A 19,240-nucleotide genomic window follows, 5' to 3' on the forward strand; every position below is an offset into this window, starting at 1 on the left:
CAAATACAGAAGTGGATGCTCATAGACAGCTATGAGATGGAACACAGGATCCCCAATGGAGAAGCTAGAGAAAGCACCCAAGGAGCTGAAGGGGTCTGCAACCCTATAGGTGGAACAACAATATGAACTAACCAGTACCGCCAGAGCTCGTGTCTCTAGCTGCATATGTAGCAGAAGATGGCCTAGTTGGCCATCCCTGGGAAGAGAGGTCCCTTGGTATTGCAAACTTTATATGCCCCAGAACAGGGGAATGCCAGGGCCAAGAAGTGGGAATGGGTGGGTAGGGGAGCAGTGCAGGGGGAGGGTTTAGGGAACTTTCAGGATAGCATTTGAAATTTGAAATGTATATAAAGAACACATCTAATGAAAAATGCATTGTGAAAAAAAAATGGAGATTTTGATGGCCTAATTCACCATACACAATACTCTTGTCTTTCTGAGTTTTCTTTCTGGTGAGATTACTACAGCTTTTATTATTTATAAAACTCTGCCCCTGACTCCTATGTCCCAGAGAGGCAGTCCTAACTGAAAATGAAGAGAGACTGAAATCTTTATTTTCTCCCAGCCTACATGGCTGGTGTTTGACTTAAGCTAAAACTCAGGAGAGAAGCATCAGAAATGCTACACTATCGAGTTCTATTAGGCGAGCCTTAAAATTAAAGGGTTTTCTTTTTTGAGTGGCTGGAGGGTGTTTTTCTTTGGTCACACACATTTCTGTCCAGGCATGTTTATTTTTAAGAAATTTTCAGCTATACTGTTTTTAGGGATACCTTTTCACTTAGTAACCCTAACCCACTCTGTTTCAACATTTACAGGTTTAAAAATATTGCAGAATGTACATATGATATTTGGATAGCCGAGAAAATACTGGAATTAGCTAGTGGGGTTTTCAGTTTGGGAAAGGTGTTAATTTCTTTCTAAAGATGTAATGCGTCAAAAACTGTTAGCAAGGTTTGAAAGAAGAAGACATGTGGGTTATTTGGGGACAATCTCAGGGTAGGTGCTATTAAAGAAAATGCCGTGTAGGTGGATTTCCCTTTCTATTATTATGGTCTGTTGGAAGCCAAGCAGGATGAGAGTGTTAAGTGGTAGGGATAGAAGGTAAGGGAGTGAGACATAGTGAAGAGGAAAAAGGGGGGGAGGAGGAGGAGGAGGAAGGGAGGAGGAAGGGAGGAGGAAGGGAGGAGGAAGGGAAGAGATGGAGGAGGAAGGGAAGGAGATGGAGGAGGGGAAGAGGAAGAGAAAGGAGAAGAGGAGGAAGTGGAGGAAGAGAAGAAGCAGAAAAGGAAGAAGAGGAAGAAGTACCCCGCTAGATTTGGGAGTTAGTGAACATGAGCTTGTCACACCAGCTCTGTGACCAGGAGTGTCTTAATTTTCTGGACAGCAGTTATTGTCTGTGTAATAGGAGTAGTGATGACCTCTGAGTTTCTGTATCTGTTAAGGTGGCTTTGGATGTTGTAAGCATACAAGAGTGGCTTAACATGAAAGGAATACACTTAAAAAACCATTTCTGCTGACATCTTTCTTTTCTTTAAAGGATTTTAAAGTTAAAAATATAGCATGAAAGCTAAAAAAAAAAAAAAGTGCAAACCAAAAGCTTTGTAGGTCAATTAGGCTATAAGAAAGTGAACACTCTTGCACTCAGCAACTTAACACCTTCTCAAGTCCTGTTCTTCTCCTTCAAATTGCTAAAGGCAAATCCCATTTTAACTCCTGACAGCAGTCTTGCTCTTTCCCATACTTCATGCAGATGAAAGCCGAGTGTGTTCAGCTTCCTGTTTGGCCCTGGGGAGTAATGTGTTGTGAGACTTCTACCTGGTGCATGAGGCAGCAATTCTCTTCTTTTGATGTGTCCTGGTATTCTGTCATAACACATGAGGTTTATCCTGCCCCCTTGGCTGGGTCTGCCAGCGATTGTGGAAGATCCTCTTGGAAGCACTCACAGGTACTCTTTGGTATGCATGCTGACAGGCATATCTGTTCCCATTGCTGTATATTTAGTAATTTACTGCTGGAAAATTCTCTCAGTGATTCTCAAGTCCTTCCTTACATCATCAGGATTTGAATATGGCATTTCTTATTTTCTCCAAACTCTCTATTAACATTTTTTAAAAAAAAACCTTTAGTTATTTTGATTAGAAAAAAAGAGGCATCTCTTTGTGACTTGTGTCTTTCCCTACAAGCTTGCAAAATGGATCAACTTTTCAGGTTCACCAGTCATTTGAACGTAATTTTTGTTAAGTGAATAAATTTCTTATCTATTTTAACGCTTAGTTGTCTAATTATTAATGGGTAGTAATTCTTTATTCTTGATATCGACTTTTACCTCTGTATTGATTTATGTTTTTTTCTTTTTAACGTGTACTTATTTCTTTTTTTTTTAATTTTTATTTATTTATGTACATGAGTACACTGTCACTATCTTCAGACACACACCAGAAGAGGGCATCAGATCCCGTTACAGATGGTTGTGAGCCACCATGTGGTTGCTGGGAATTGAACTCAGGACCTCTGGAAGAGCAGTCAGTGCTCTTAACCGCTGAGCCATCTCTCCAGCCCAACATGTACTTATTTCTTTTCTGTATATATGCTTGTGTGCTTGTGTGTGTGTGTTTGTGTGTGCTGTATGAGTGCCACAGCATGCATGTGGTCAGAAACAATCTGTGGGAGTCCATGCTCTTTACCATGTGAGCTCGGGGGTTGAACTGGGGCCTTCCTGCTTGGCAGCTTCTTTATCCACAGAGATGCTTCACCAGCCCTTGATCTCAATTTTCTAATTTTTGTTTTCTTCATCTGTCTTTAGCTAACTGCCAATTCTCTCTAGTGTGCTTTGGTTTTATTAATTTCCTAATTTGGTTATATATTTCATTAAAAGGAGTTCTAAAAATGTTTTCAAGGCCACAGATTCTGTGTCACATTCATTTTGCTTTTGATCCTAACAGAAACCACTGCAGCCATGCTCATTTGTCATGTAATCAATTGCCCATCTATTGCCTTGGCATATAAAGATACTGATCATTGTTCATTAATATTTTCATTGTTACCAAACAGTCTATCAGTAATATACATGTTGGTATATCTCAGAACAAAGAAGAAAAACATGCCCCACATACAAGGAAACAGCTATTGTCTTTTATTGATTGATTTGTTTAGAATTTTCTTCAGGTATAAAACAAGGGCAACATTAGTTCTTTCTATCTCTTTGATGTTTGTGTTTCCCTAAAATGCATTTGTTGAGTCTAGGCCAGTGTTAGAATGAGCACTGGTATTGTGGGAAGCAGTGGAGCTCTCCGGAACTGGACTCTGCAAGCAAACTCGTCAGCCCTTTTCCCACCGAGGAACTGATGTACAGGGGCCAAGTGTGGACCGGAGATCCTGGGACCTTGACTTTGGAGTTACCAACATGTAAACTGTCAGAAATAAGAAATTAATATCCTCTGTTGGTGGAGCATGCTTCTCATGGTATTTTAGAATAGCCTGATAGGCCATCAAGAAGTGAGCATTTTATATGGTGGGTTTGCAGAGCAGATTCAGTCTTTTCGGATTTTTCCTAACTAGAAGCAGGGACAAAACTAAGGAAGCAGGCAGTTGTGGCCCTGGCTTTGGACTGATTGCTCCAGGACTCCTGCTTGGTCTCCTGTGCTGGTCACTGCAGAGCGGGGAGCAGGGTCAGAGTGTGTCTTTATGTGTGGTCAGACCATTTTTTATGTTCAATCTACCAATTTTAATTTTTCTATAACTTCTCCTTTTAGCTTTCTAGTTACAAAATTGTGGTAAGATTTTAATAATCTCCCATGCCAATTATAATCTCTAAAAAGGTAAAATTTTTGTTTCCACCTAACTTTTTTGGGTCTTTCTCCACATCTTGCTCTAGGTTTTCTGATGTTCATTTCCTCCCTTGCATTCTGGTCTTGACTTTATTTTGGAGGTGGCTTTTGTTTTGCTTCCCTTCTTGAGTGTTTTCAGCCCATATTTAATCTCGTTTTTCTGTTTCATGCTTGCACTCTTGTATACTTGCTCAGTGCTAATAGTTGTTAAATATTTTAAATGTTCACATTGGTTTTCCTGCACCAGTGTGGTATTTGTTCTTAGTGATTTTTTTCTCATGTTCATTCTTACTTGGGTGAAAATCTTATTTTTAAAAAATTTAAAATATAATTGTTTTTCTTTATTTCTACATGAAAAGTTCCTTTATTGAAATAGATTTTTTCATACAGTATATTCTAATATGGTGCCCCCTCCCCCAACTCCTGCCAGATCTACCCTACCCCTCAGTTTGGATCCACACCTTTTCTGCCACTCCCTTCTTTCCTTCTTTCCTTCCTTCCTTCCTTCCTTCCTTCCTTCCTTCCTTCCTTCCTTCCTTCCTTCCTCCCTCCTCCTCCTCCTTCTTCTTTTTCTTCTTCTTCTTCTTCTTCTTCTTCTTCTTCTTCTTCTTCTTCTTCTTCTTCTTCTTCTTCTTCTTCTTCTTCTTCTTCTTCTCTTCCTCCTCCTCTTCCTCCTCCTCCTCCTGCTCCTCTTCCTGATCCTCCTTCCCCTCGATATTTTCTTTATTTATACTTCAAATGTTTTCCCCTTGCCAGGACTCCTCTTCTGAAACCCCGTATCCCATCCCCCTCTTCCTGCCTCTATTAGGATGCTTTCCCTTCCACCCATCCACTCCTGTCTTCCTGCCCTGGCATTCCCCTATACTAGGGCATCAAACACCCTCAGGCCCCAGGACCTTTCCTCCCACTGATGCCAATAAGGCCATCCTCCGCCACGTATGTGGCTGGATCCATGGGTCTCTCTCCATGTATACACTTTGGTTGGTGGTCCAGTCTGTGGGAGCTTGGGGTGGGGGAAGTCCTGGCCAGTTGACACTGTTGCTCCCTCCATGGGACTGCAAACCCCCTCAGCTCCTTCAGTCCCTTCTCCAACTCTTCCATCAGGGACTCCATGCTCAGTCCAATGGTTCGCTGCAAGCATCCATCTCTGTATTTGTCAGGCTCTGGTAGAGCCTCTCAAAAGACAGCCACATTAGGCTCCCATCAGCAAGCATTTCCCAGCATCCACAATAGCATTCAGGTTTGGTGACTGTATAAGAGATGGCTAATATCCACTTATTAGTGAGTGCATACAGTATGTGTTCTTCTGTGACTGAGTTACTTCACTCAGGATGATATTTCAAGTTCCCTCCATTTGCATGTGAATTTGATGAAGTCACTGTTTTTAATAGCTGAGTGGTATTCCATTATATAAATGTACCACATTTTCTGTATCCATTCCTCTGTTAAGGGACATCTGGGTTCTTTCCAGCTTCTGGCTATTATAAATAAGGCTGCTATGAACATAGTGGAGAACATGTCCTTATTACACGTTGGAGCATCTTCTGGATATATGCCCAGGAGTGGTATAGCTGGGTCCTCAGGTAGTATTATGTCCAACTTTCTGAGAAACTGCCGGACTGATTTCCAGAGTGGTTGTACCAGCGTGCAATCCCACCAGCAATGGAAGAGTGTTTCTCTTTCTCTACATCCTTGACAGCATCTGCTGTCACCTGAAAATTTGATCTTAGCCATTCTGACTGGTGTGAGGTGGAATCTCAGGGTTGTTCTGATCTTCATTTCCCTGATGATGAAGGATGTTGAATATTTCTTTAGGTGCTTCTCAGCCATTCCAGTTTCCTCAGTTGAGAATTCTCTTTTTAACTATGTTCTCCCCCATTTAAAAATAGGGTTTATCTGGTTCTTTGAAGTCTAACATCTTGAGTTCTTTGTATTTATTGGATATCAGCCGTTTTTTGGATGTAGGATTGGAAAGATCTTTTCCTAAACTGTTGGTTGTCCTTTTGTCCTATTGATAGTGTGCTTTGCTTTACAAAAGCTTTGCAGTTTTATGAGGTCTCATTTGTTTATTGTTGATCTTAGAGTATAAGCCATTGGTGTTCTGTTCAGGACCCCCCCCCCATACTCATGTGTTTTGAGGCTTTCCCCCACATTCTCTTCTATTAGATTCCATGTATCTGGTTTTACGTGGAGGTCCTTGATCCACTTGGACTTAAGCATTGTATAGGAGATAAGAATGGATCAATTTGTATTCTTCTACATGTTGACCACCAGTTGAAACAGCACCATTTGTTGAGAATGCTGTCTTTTTCAGAAATTTGTCGGTTGTCATCCTGTGGTCTCTCTAATTTTGTAATGGAAGAAATAGGTTCAATATTGTACAATCCATATACACTTTCTGCTTGTTTGTACATGACACAGTCTTGCTGTGTGCCACATAATGGTCTTGAAATCATGCTTCTCCTATCTCAGCCTCTCTATTAGTAGGATTGTTTGATTTGATGTTTTTACACTATACTATCATTTTCAGAACAGCTTACATAGTTCCAAAATTACTTATACAGCCCAAAGAAATGTAGACAATTAATTTGGGAGGTGGCTTGTAAGAGAACAGCAAAGAGTGAGACAGAAGGCTTTGCTTAATATTTATAATTATTGTATCAATTTTGAAGAAGAGGACTTTATAAGTTACTCTTATTCTGAGATGAATGCTTTTCAAAATCATCACAGCCAATGAACCAGAATCTTACCCTCACCTAACGTCTGTGCCACCCTCCAAGCAGAACCATTGTTCATTGAAACAGTTGATGAATGGCTTCATGGATAGACCATCTTACTTACTACACACACCATTTCTTAAATGAGTGTAACCTGTTCCCCGCGGGCTGAGAATGACGACAGTCACTCAAGTCAAATAGCTCTGACCGTAGCAGGAAATCTGTGTCCAAAAATCATGCCTACAATTCATTCCTTGGCGCAGCAGAACTGTCAATTCTTAGTTTAGCTACTATGGAGGTAAAATCCTTTAGTGATGTGAGGGACATTGAAGTACAGCCTTATTACAATGAACTCCAATGTCCAAAAACTGTTCTTATCTTGTGTCTGTACCACAGTAAGAGTCAAGATTTTAAGCTCTACTAAAAATAAAACAAACAAACAAACAAACAGACCTTATTTATTTATGTCCATTAAAAAACTAATAGTGATATATTATTTTAAAGTATCATATAGTTAATATTTTTAGAGTTATTTATAATTTATATTGAGAAAAGCGTATGTATTTTCAGTATTGCTGTAGACAAACATCTACAAAAGACTGTTCAATTGATTGTTGTTTTATATAAAAAACTTTTATAATACTCATTTTTATTGTTATAAATTTTTATGAATTTTAAAGAATATGATAAAAAACAAAAGGTATTGCAGGTTTTGGGAGGGCTCTCCAGAAGGAGTTGGGGGTACAAATGGGGAAAAGAAAATGATGTAAGTGTACTTACCAGGATATGTTTTTCAATGTTAACAAATTCAGATAAACTGAAATTATGTATCTTTTCCCATCATAATGCAATAAAACTTAAATCAAAAAAAAAGAAAGGAAAAGAAAAGTAAAGTAAAGAAAAGAAAAGAAAATGCTATCTTTTTTTTCCTCTCTGGAAGGTTTTAGCTCCTTTGTCAAAGATCAAGTAACCATAGGTGTGTGGTTTCATTTCTGGGTCTTAAATTTTATTCCACTGATCTACCTGCCTGTCACTGTACAAATATCATGCAGTTTTTATCACTATCGCTCTGTAGTACAGCTTGAGGTCAGGGATGGTGATTCCCCCTGAAGTTTTTCTATTGTCGAGAATAGTTTTTGCTATCCTGTGTTTTTTGTTATTCCAAATAAAATTTTGTTGGTTTGTTTGTTTGTTTGTTTTTCAAGACAGGGTTTTTCTGTGTAGCCTTGGCTGTCCTGGAACTCACTTTGTAGACCAGGCTGGCCTCGAACTCAGAAATCTACCTGCCTCTGCCTCCCAAGTGCTGGGATTAAAGGTGTGCGCCACCACTGCCCTGCAAATAAATTTAACAATTTCTCTTTCTAACTCTATGAAGAATTGAGTTGGAATTTTAATGGAGATTGCATTGAATCTGTATATTGCTTTCAGCAAGATAGTCATTTTTACTATATTAATACTGCCAATCCATGAGCAGGGAGATCTTTCCATCTTCTGAGATCTTCTTTAATATCATTCTTCAGTGACTTGAAGTTCTTGTCATACAGATCTTTCACTTGCTTGGTTAGAGTCACACCAAGATATTTTATATTTTATATTATTTGTGAATATTATGAAGGGAGAATTCTGCTCGAAAGCCATCTGGTTCTGGGCTTTAAAATTTTTTTTTTAATCTTTGGTTGTTAGACTTCTAATAACTGCTTCTATTTCACTAGAAATTATAAGTTTGTTTAATTTTTTATCTGATTTTGATTTAATTTTGGAAAGTGGTATATATCAAGACAATCACCCATTTATTTTAGATTTTTCAGTTTGGTGGAGTACAGGTTTTTAAAGTGTGTCTTTATGATTCTCTTGATTTTCTCAGTGTCTGTTTTTATGTGCCCCCTCTTTTTCCTCTAATTTTGTTAATTCTTGGGTATGGGTTTGTCGATCTTATTTACATTTCTCAAAAAACCAAGTTCTTAATTTTTATTTGTATTTTTGCCTATTTTTTTGATTTTGGTCCTGAGCTTAATTATTTTTTTGACATCTATTGTTTTTGGATGTGATTTCTTCTTTTTATTCTAGAGCTTTCAAGTGTGCTGCTAATTTACTAGTAGGAGATCTCTTTTTTCCCTTTTCTTTTTCTTCTTTTTCCCCTCCTCCCCCTCCCCTTCTCCTCCTCCCCTTCTCCTCCTCCCCCTCCCCTCCTCCTCCTTCTCCTTCTCCTTCTCCTTCTCCTTCTCCTTCTCCTTCTCCTTCTCCTTCTCCTTCTCCTTCTCCTTCTCCTTCTCCTTCTCCTTCTCCTTCTCCTTCTCCTTCTCCTTCTCCTTCTCTTCTTCTTCTTCTTCTTCTTCTTCTTCTTCTTCTTCTTCTTCTTCTTCTTCTTCTTCTTCTTCTTCTTCTTCCTCCTCCTCCTCCTCCTCCTCCTCCTCCTCCTCCTCCTTCTTCTTCCTCCTCCTCCTCCTCTTCCTCCTCCTCCTCTTCCTCCTCCTCCTCCTCCTCCTCCTCCTCCTCCTCCTCCTCCTCCTTCTTCTTCTTCTTCTTCTCTCTCTGTCTGTCTCTCATATTCTTTCTTTTCATTTTTTATAATATGGGTACTTCGTGCTATGAACTTACCTCTTAGACCTGCCTTCATTGTATCTCATAAGTTTGGGTATTCAGTTTCATTCAACTCTACAAAGTCTTTAATTGCTTTCTTAACTTCTGTCTTGGCTCATTTTTCTTTGAGTACAAAGTTGTTCAGTCTCCATGACTTTGTAAACTTTCTGTTGTTTGTATTGTTATTGCTATATAGCTTTAGTCCATTGTGGTCAGATAGGATACAAGGTGTTATTTCAGTTTTTTTGAATCTGTTGAGTCTTGCTTTATGTTCAAGTGTGTGATCATGTTTTAGAAAGTTTGTTGAGGTGCTGAGAAGAAGGTGTATTTTTTTTCCTTAGGGTGAAATGTTCTGTAAATATCTGTTAGGTACTTGTGGTTTATGTGGTTCATGACACCAGTTAGCTTTAGAATGTCTCTGTTTAGTTTTTGCTTGGATGACCTGTCTTTTGGTGAGAGTGGGGGTATTTCAGTCACCCATTATCACTGTGTTAGGGTAAATATGTGATTTTAGTTGATGTAGTGTTCCTTTTATGAACCTGGGTGACCACAGATGTTAAAATTTGCAGCAATCTTTTGATAGGTTTTTTTTTTTTTTTTCCTTGAAGAGTATGTATTATCTTTCATGTTCTCTTCTGGTTAGTTTCGGTGTGGTCTATTTTGTCAGATATTAAAATGGCTACACCAGCTTGTTCCTTATGTCCAGTTGTTTGGAATATTTTTCCATACTTTTTACCATGAACAAGATGTCTATTCTTGATATTAAGGTATGTTTCTTAGACACCCCAGAAAGATAGATTCTGTTTTTGAATCCACTCAAAAATAGAGATCATTGATGTTGAGAGCTGTCAATGAACAGTGCTTGTTGTTCCTTATTATTTCACTGTTGTGCTGTGTGTTTCCCCCTCCCCTTTTTAATTTGCTGGTCTGAGAATGTCTTTTTCTTGTGTTTTCTTGGGTTTAATTAACCTCTTAGAGTTGATGAAGTTTTCCTTCTAGCACCTTCAATAGAGCTGGATTTGTAGATAGATACATCTTGATTTTTTTTTTCATGAAATATATTTCTTTTTTCATTGATTGTGATAGAGAGTTTTGCTGGATAGAGTAGTCTGGGCTGAATCTGTGGCCTTGAGTCTATACAACATCTGTCCAGGACCCTCTGGCTTTACAGTCTGCATTAAAATTACAGGTGCTATTTGAATAATTTTGCCCTTATAGCTGTTAACTGGTCTTTCCCCTTTCAGCTTCCAATATCCTTTCTTTACTATGTATGTTTAGTGATTTGATTATTACATGCTGTGGAGAATCTTCTGGTCAAATCTATTTGGTGTCCTATAAACCTCTTCTATGTTGATAGGCACCTCCTTTATTAGGTAAGGGATTTTTTTCTATAATTTTGTTGAAAATATTTTCTCTGCCTTTGACTTGGGTTTTTTCTTTCTTTGTAGATTTGGTCTTTTCCCAGTGTCCAAGATTTTCTTTATTTTTTTATTTTTTTATATTTTGGCCAGGTGTGTTTTAGTTTTAACATTTTCTTTGACTGAGGTAACCATTTTCTTTATCTTGTTTTCAGTGCTTGAAATTCTGTCTTCCATCTTTTTGTATTTTGTTGCTTCTGAGGTTCCTGTCCAAGTTTTTTTTTTTAATTTTTTTTATTACATATTTTCCTCAATTACATTTCCAATGCTATCCCAAAAGCCTCCCACACCCCCACCTCCCCTACCCACCCATTCCCATTTTTTGGCCCTGGCGTTCCCCTGTACTGGGGCATATAAAGTTTGCCTGTCCAGTGGGCCTCTCTTTCCAGTGATGGCCGACTAGGCCATCTTTTGATATGTATGCAGCTAGAGACAAGAGCTCCGGGGTACTGGTTAGTTCATAATGTTGTTCCACCTATAGGGTTGCAGATCCCTTTAGCTCCTTGGCCTGTCCAAGTTTTTAAGTTCTTTTTTCTAGATTTCCCTCAGGTTGGATTTATTGATTCTATTTCCACTTCTATGTCTTGACTGTTCTACTATCTGTGTTTACATACATTTTATTAATAGATTTATTCATATGCTCTTTAAGTACATCTAACACATTCATAAATCCTGTTTTAACGTCTTTGTCTTGTGCTTCAGCTATATTTTGATACTCAAAACATAGTGTCCTGGCTATTATTAAGTTTTGAGTTTTTATTTTTATTTATTTATTTATTTATTTATTTTTTTTTTGTTCTTGTTTTTTTGCCTGGTATATAAGTATCTGGGTTTGAGATGGTTGTAATTCTAGGTGTTGATATCTGGTCTTGTCTTTGTTGGGTGGGTATTTTGCTCCATGGTTTTTGTTGTCCTTTCTTAAGGGTGTAGTAGCCATGAGTTGCCTAGTAGGGTATTCTTCTGGGATCCTGTTAGGTGTGGCCCCTGGTGGTTCTGGGAAGAATGGTTTCTAGTTATTAGGAAGAGATACTTAGAAATGGAGATGGGCAGGCAGGCATGCTGAGGGAGTTCACAAGAGGGAGGAAAGCAAATTGTATCTTTCTTAGTCCCCTGGGAATGGGGAGAGAGAGAGAGAGAGAGAGAGAGAGAGAGAGAGAGAGAGAGAGAGAGAGAGAGAGAGAGAAAAGACCACAGCAGGTGGTTTGCTACAGAGCTGGGGACAAGACTGGGAAATTGAATTTGGAGGAGAGGAGGGAGAGTCAAGATAGCCCACTGGCTTTTCAGGCTGGCATGAATGGTTGGTTTCCAGGGAATACCTGTTGTAGTTTGCAGCTGAGGTAAATGGATTGGGTGGTAAGGAAGGCTTTCCTTTTTCTTTTTTCTTTTCTTCTCTTTTCTTCTCTTTTCTTCTCTTTTCTTCTCTTTTCTTCTCTTTTCTTCTCTTCTCTTCTCTTCTCTTCTCTTCTCTTCTCTTCTCTTCTCTTCTCTTCTCTTCTCTTCTCTTCTCTTCTCTTCTCTTCTCTTCTCTTCTCTTCCTTCCTTCCTTCCTTCCTTCCTTCCTTCCTTCCTCCTCCTAATCCTCCACCTTTTTTTCCCTGAGATAGAATATCATCATGTATCCCAGTCTAGCCCTAGAAACTTCCTGCCTCTGCCTAGAATTACGTCTGTGTGTGTGTGTGTGTGTGTGTGTGTGTGTGTGTGTGTGTGTGTAGTAGCATGTTCATCTAAAGATAAATATCTTTTGATTTACTAAATATGTATAGGAGTAGACAAAGCTATTTAGAATTGATAAATTTTCTCTGGTTTATGTTTTATGTGTGAGTTTATTCAGATTTCACTCAGTAAAGACAATCTGTTGTTTTTATTATTTATTTATTTTATTATTACTTACTTGCATTTTCCATCTAATATTATGGACACAAGCTGAGAATATGGCATATGATTCCAGTTCATCTCCACTTTGGAGTACCCAAACTACACTTATATCATAGTGTGTGTGTGTGCACGTGTGTGATTGTATGTGTGCATGTGTAGGCACTTGCCCTTTTCTTTTAGGCACCATATGCGTTACTTCAGACCTTCTGGAAGTTTCAGGTGGAACATAGCCTAGATTATCCCTGAGCTCCTTCCAGAACCCTTCCTTCTCAGATATAACTGTTGTATACAGGGTGCATGTCTTAATCCACGTGAACTACTATAACAAATTACTTAACAGTGACTGATCTCTATAATTACTAGGAATTTATCTCTTAGAGTTTTAGAGGTGTTGTCTAAGTTCAAAAGGATTGTTTAGGGTCTGGTAAAGGTACTGTTTGTGCTTTCACTATGGTTCTCTGATGCTCTGTTCAGAGATGGAGAAAGGGATATAAGGCCTGCCTACTTCTTTTGAACCTTGTAAAATCCTGCACGAAGCTGTTAATCTCACTCATGAAAGGAGAGCCTTCTTGGTCTAAGCCCTGCCAAACATCTCATCTTTAGCACTATTACACTGGACATTAAGTTTCAACATGAGTTTTGGGGAGACTCAAACGTTCAAAGTATAACAGTAGACATTTGAGTTTTAATGATTTAATTTTACTAAGAATGGACCTTATTCTTTTGATTTTCTTTGCTTTTGCTACTTTTGGACAAGTTTAGATAAATTTTAAGAAAATAATGAAGGGATATTGATTCTTTGTCTTCATGTTCATTTTAAACCAGGATTACATGGCTGCACTGTGGAGGCTTAGGGACAGCATGCCAATTTGAAAGAAGGGAGCTCATATATTCAAGACTATATCCTTCTTCTTAAAAGTCTGACCTGTTTCGGCACTTCAGTTGGCTTTTACATAGCAGCACCTGTAGCTTGCTTTCTTTCTTTCTTTCTTTCTTTCTTTCTTTCTTTCTTTCTTTCTTTCTTTCTTTCTTTCTTTCTTTCTTTCTTTCTTTCTTTCTTTTTCAAACAAAGGAGCAGTAATTTCATTTGGGAAGGACATGTGTGATATTTTGTTTTGAATATAAAATGTCCCCAAAGGCTCTCTTATTGAACACTTAAACACACTAGTGGTAATATTAAGAGGTACTTTGTTCACAATGATGCAACCTTCATCAGAGGGTTAATCAGTAAGATAAGTTCTTACTGAGTGGACTGTTGGAGAAAGTGGCTCCTTGATGGTTTGATTAGTTGTAGCCACAATGTGTCATTTGCCTAGAAAAATGACGTAGCTTTTCATTGTCAAATAGTATAAAACAGACCACAAATTAGTGTTTGATCCAGTGTTTTTTTTGGGGGGGAGTTCTCTAAAAATGGTTAAACTTTGCTTATACATTAAATTATAAGTAAACAATTATACTTAATTATAGCATAATAATGGAAATATGTGCATTTTTCCCTTGAATTGACTTTTCATGCAAGTCATCCTGGATATGATATGGAGAGACCTGATCTTTTGGGTTCAGAATGCACCTTACAGAACTCAACTTAATTAACAGGCCAGTACCTAGCACCAGTTTCCAGGCTATCCCCGAAAAGGACCTGAGTATAGCACCAGTTTCCAGGCTATCCCCGAAAAGGACCTGAGTATAGCACCAGTTTCCAGGTTATTCCCCAACAAATCTGCATCTCTAGGTTAGAAGCCTAAACCTGACACTTCACCACCAATCAGGAGGAAAGCAGAAGTTAAGTTTATGGTTTGGCTTCCAGTACCAGCCAATTATATAAAAGGCCACAATGGTCCCCCCAATCAGATTGTACCAGGCTGGTTACCCCCTTCTTGCCTCTATAAATACTCGCCCAAAACTGGGCTTGGATCCCTTCCCATTCTCCTGGGTGAGAGACAGTGGTGCTCGAGCTTCATTCAAGCTCTATTTTGACTATAGAGACCCACATGTGATTGCATTGGAATTGGTTCCTTGGTGGTCTTTTTAGGGAGCATGAACATTTCCTGGCACAACAAATCTTACAAAAAAGATGGAGAGATTAAAGTAGTTTCTAGGGTATAAATTTTGAGAATATCTGGAAAGGTTTTTGTTACCCCTCCCCATGCAACAATTTTCCTACATGGGATTTCTTCTCTCTGGAATTTGCAAGGGTAGGGTAACCCCTTTAGAGCCCACTCCTACAACCATCTTCCAGAATTCCCCAGGTCAGGCCATATGCTATGGACAAATCTAACTAGTACCAAGCTGACAGGACCATTCCTTTACACGAGAGATTTTCACAGCAGCACTTTGAGAAAGAAGTCCTTGAACACTCCCCACCTTTCTCTCGATGGGTTACAGCTATCTGATTGATTTTAGACGTGTGGATTAACTATATACCCCAAAGTACTGTGATGGTGCTGGATTGGATACTTCTGCCTTTCCCATTCCCTGGCAAGTCTGGGGTTTCAGACACAAACCCCTGCTGCTAAAGTTATGGGTCAGAGCCTGAGACCTTGATTAGGCCACAAAGGGGCTGAGGTTAATTATGCCTAAAAGGGTCAGATCTCAGTTCTAACTTCTTCTTATGAGCTCACCAATTTCTCTTATTCTCAGGAGTCAGTTACGAATATCTCGGCTGCCACACTTAGAAGTGAGAGGGAGGAAGTAAATAGGAGACCTCATTTTGACCTGAACCTTGACTGAACCCAGCCTTTAATCAGAGCTCCCTGAAAATCATTCCTGAGTGACTATGAATAAACCAGCATGCTGGTCTCCACACTTCATTTGTTCCCCTTGAACACCTGTCTAGAACTTTCCTGATATGGGATGGGGTAATTACTGGCAAGATTAGGCCTTCCTTTAGCCTTTGACCACAACCTCATTGCAATCATATCTGTTCTCCTGTCTCAGCTAGTAAAGTAACCTCACTGAGCTGTTGCACAGACGACAGGCAGAGAATACTCTGAAGGGATGGAAGAAAGGCCAGCAGCTGAATAACTCCTGCAGTGTTGGGCAATAGGCTCTGGGGTCTTGGGAGTGCATGAGTGCATGTGGGGATTGAGACTGCGGCAATGTCAGCAGAAAATGGACAAAATACAAAATAAAGCAGCGAAAAGCATAAAAATGACGATCCAGTTCCTTTGTTTACAGTCCTTGACAACATCCCCATTACTTGCTCTCAGGATTCAGTTAAACCTTATTCATACAGAAGTCTTGGCCCAATGTAGAGTGTATCTCATGTCATGTCACACCTTGGCAAACATAGATAATTGTCTTAAGGAGAAAGACTCACCTTGGCTTGGGGGGTGTGTTCTAGTACAGGTTCATGCATGTGGGTCTGTGGTATGTGGTGTGAATCAGACCAGCATGGTGTATATTACTGAGTTTGGTATCATTGTGGTCAAATACTTTATAGTAGATCCTTTAGGAAGAGAATGTTGGTTTGCTGATGGCCCCTGGCTTTTTAACTCTCTGCAGTGGGAAAGGCATGCCAGAGTTTATGTTGGCAGTGGCTGTTCACATGGTCACACTGTTCATCTAGTGGAAGACCAGGATGCAGAAAGTGGCAAAACCTCGGCGGGGCTACCTTTTGACCTTCAAAGGCTTGTCTATAGCGACCCACTTCTATCAGTTGTGTTCTATTTTTTTAAGAGCCCCACAGCCTTCCAAAATATTGCCACGTAACTGGGAACAAGTATTCAAAACCTCTGGGAGCGCTTTCTCTTCCAAACTGCACCATGCAGCTGTGCTCATAGGCTCATAACTATTTCAGAAGGCAAACACATATTTAGTCTAACCTCAAAAGTTCCCAGTCTTATCAGTTCCAATACTATTCAAAACCCCAAAGGCCAAAGTATTTTCTGATACTGAAGGCAACCTCTTTTTTAAAATTAGGTATTTTCCTCATTTACATTTCCAATGCTATCCCAAAAGTCCCCCATACCCTCCCCCCACCCCCCTACCCACCCACTCCCACTTTTTGGCCCTGGCGTTCCCCTGTACTGGGGCATATAAAGTTTGTGTGTCCAATGGGCCTCTCCAGTGATGGCCGACTAGGCCATCTTTTGATACATATGCAGCTAGAGACAAGAGCTCCGGGGTACTGCTTAGTTCATACTGTTGTTCCACCTATAGGGTTGCAGACCCCTTCAGCTCCTTGGATACTTTCTCTAGCTCCTCCATTGGGGGCCCTGTGATCCATCCAATAGCTGACTGTGAGCATCCACTTATGTGTTTGAAGGCAACCTCTTAATATTAAGTCTCTATCAAATCAAAAAGAAAGTTACAAACTTCCAATGTACAAAGCACAAAGGCAAAATCTTTATTCCAAACAGAAGGACCAGGAAAGCATCAAGGTAAGACTGGACCAAAGCAAGACTGCAGCCTGGAAGGGCAATATCTGAGGCACAGGGTGTGTCATCAGTGGGCCCCAGTGGGCTCTGTCAGTCCTACCCCTATGGTGTTGTCATCTGAAATACATAGTGTCTTTCATAACTGGTTTCATTTTGTACCTGTTGGTTTCCTCAAGAATAGTTTCCACATTCCTGCATCTCCAACATCCTGGATTCGTTGGTGTCTGTTGCAACAATAGAGTTACCTTCACAGCCTCATGTATAGCCTGCTGAGACTTCCTGAGGGGATCTCTTACATATCACTTGACTCTGCAGGCTTTTCTCTGAAATATTAGTGAAATTCCCCTTATGGATTTTTCACTCATGGAAAAACCAGTGCCACGTGAAAATGCCAAGTTCTCCTGCTACCTTGAAAAGTAGCCACATTAAAATATTGATACCCACTGAGGATAAAGTATTCGACACATGATCATGTGACAGATATTTCCAATTGAAACTATAAAATGGCCAGATTGGAGCTATTTACACTCTGGCTTGGGGTCTTGTGATCTCTCAAAGGCACACCCCCAATGACAAGTCCCATCTTTTAAAGTTTTTCCAATAGTACCAGCCAAGGGCAAATTCTTTAGTCTATCCATTGATTTAATACACTGGTTTGGGGGCCTTTCTTACCTAGTTCCCAGGCACACTGACTCACAATTCCTTAGGCCAAGAGAATTTTACACTGGCTATCACCCTCAACATTACTTACATGTTTCTTCCATGAATGTTTACGTCAGCTGGTAGCCATCTTCTTATCCAATATGCACTCCCTTATCCTGGCAGTTCAGGGAAGTTCAGCAGATATCTAGGCTTAACTTATGGCTACTATTTCACATGTCAGTCATCTTACTTAAAGACTGGCTAATGGAAGAAAACTCTGTGATTTGTTAATTCATTAAATTGCTCCAGTTGCAGGATTTTCTCCCCTATTTTGAATTAAGCTAACCAGTATGGATATTTCACCCAGCGTTGTGTCTCCTCATACCTAATTTGTCAGTGTTCTTGCCTCTTATCAGGTTCCTTGGTCTCTGTGATTGTGTCTACGTATGCTTTTGGCCCATTTTACTTGTCTGGATTTTATCAAGATTTTATACCATGTCTCACAGTGTGGGGAGGACATTAGGACCTATAGCCATGTCCTAGCTTATTCTAGCAAGGCAGTCTACCACCCAGTTTCTGTTAACTGCCAATGGCTTATAGTGAGGTCTATCTTCATTTAATTTCCACTGCTGTGATAAAATAAAAACCCAACTTAGGGGGAAAAGTGTTTATTTTAGCTCAAAATAATTTACAGTCAGTCGATTGTTTCAGGAAATCAAGGCAGCAGGATCTTGAAGCAGCTAGTCACATAACATCACAGACAAGAGCCGAGAGCAGTGAATTACTACATGTCTGTGCGCAGTCTACTCTCTCCACCCCTACCTACACTGGTCAGAGCCCCCCATGCCTGTTAATGTAGTGAAGATAATTCCCACAGACATCTCACTCTTGCAGGCCAGTCCTGTCAAGGCAGTCCCTCCCTGAGAGTCTTGCCAGGTGGTTCTACGTTATATCAAACACAATCAAAACTCAGAGTCTAATTTGCCTCCTCATTGCTAATGCCTGGACCTTGTAAATATGCAAATGAACTCTTGCATTTCTTCATGGCTCTGATTCCCAAGTCCCTGATTCTTTCAAAGCTTTCTGGCCGACACTTGCTGGGCTTTCAGAAGCATGGTAGTCCTTATTTCTTAGGCAGGCCAGTATTCCCTAGTGACGGCTTTGCCTTTCAAGCTAGTTTTTCTGATACAGATTGAAAAGTCTGTTTTGAAATTCAAAAGCTGCAAATGAACTGGGTACTTTTTTCTCTTTATATTCTTGCTATAAAAGTAATTTCTTTTTTGAGCATCAAATAAATGCTCCTATTTTATAGGGGAGAGTCAAAACAGGGGGATATGAAGAGAAGTGGTTTTGTTTTTTTCCTAGCATTCTTCACTGTCAGGCTCAGACCAAGTACCACTGTGGAAATTACATGTGGAAGCCACTGATGTCTCTGTATAGAAGTGTAGGTGTATTCTCTGAACTCTAGGTCCATCATCTGAGCATCAGGTGAGATTTGGGACTGTCAGCCTGCTCACCACTCAACTCAAAACCTAAGCACTGATCTGGCAAACACACTTGTTCTACAGATTCCCATTAGTGGTTCAATAATCTGAGGAGACACAAGGCAGCAAGGAGCGTTCTAAAACATGCACTGAGTGACAAAGGGCCATAGCTGGCTCTTGGTTCTCTTTGATGAGTATGGTAATACAGGATCCGTGAGAGTTTGGATATTGCCATGGGAACTTGTGGTTCCAAATTCTTTTGTTCTTTACATAGATTTTGCATCCACGTGGGTAAAATAGAAAGATCATCTGCACTGC

This window comes from Mus musculus, chromosome 17, assembly GCF_000001635.26.
Source record: "Mus musculus strain C57BL/6J chromosome 17, GRCm38.p6 C57BL/6J".
Lineage (NCBI taxonomy): Eukaryota > Metazoa > Chordata > Mammalia > Rodentia > Muridae > Mus > Mus musculus.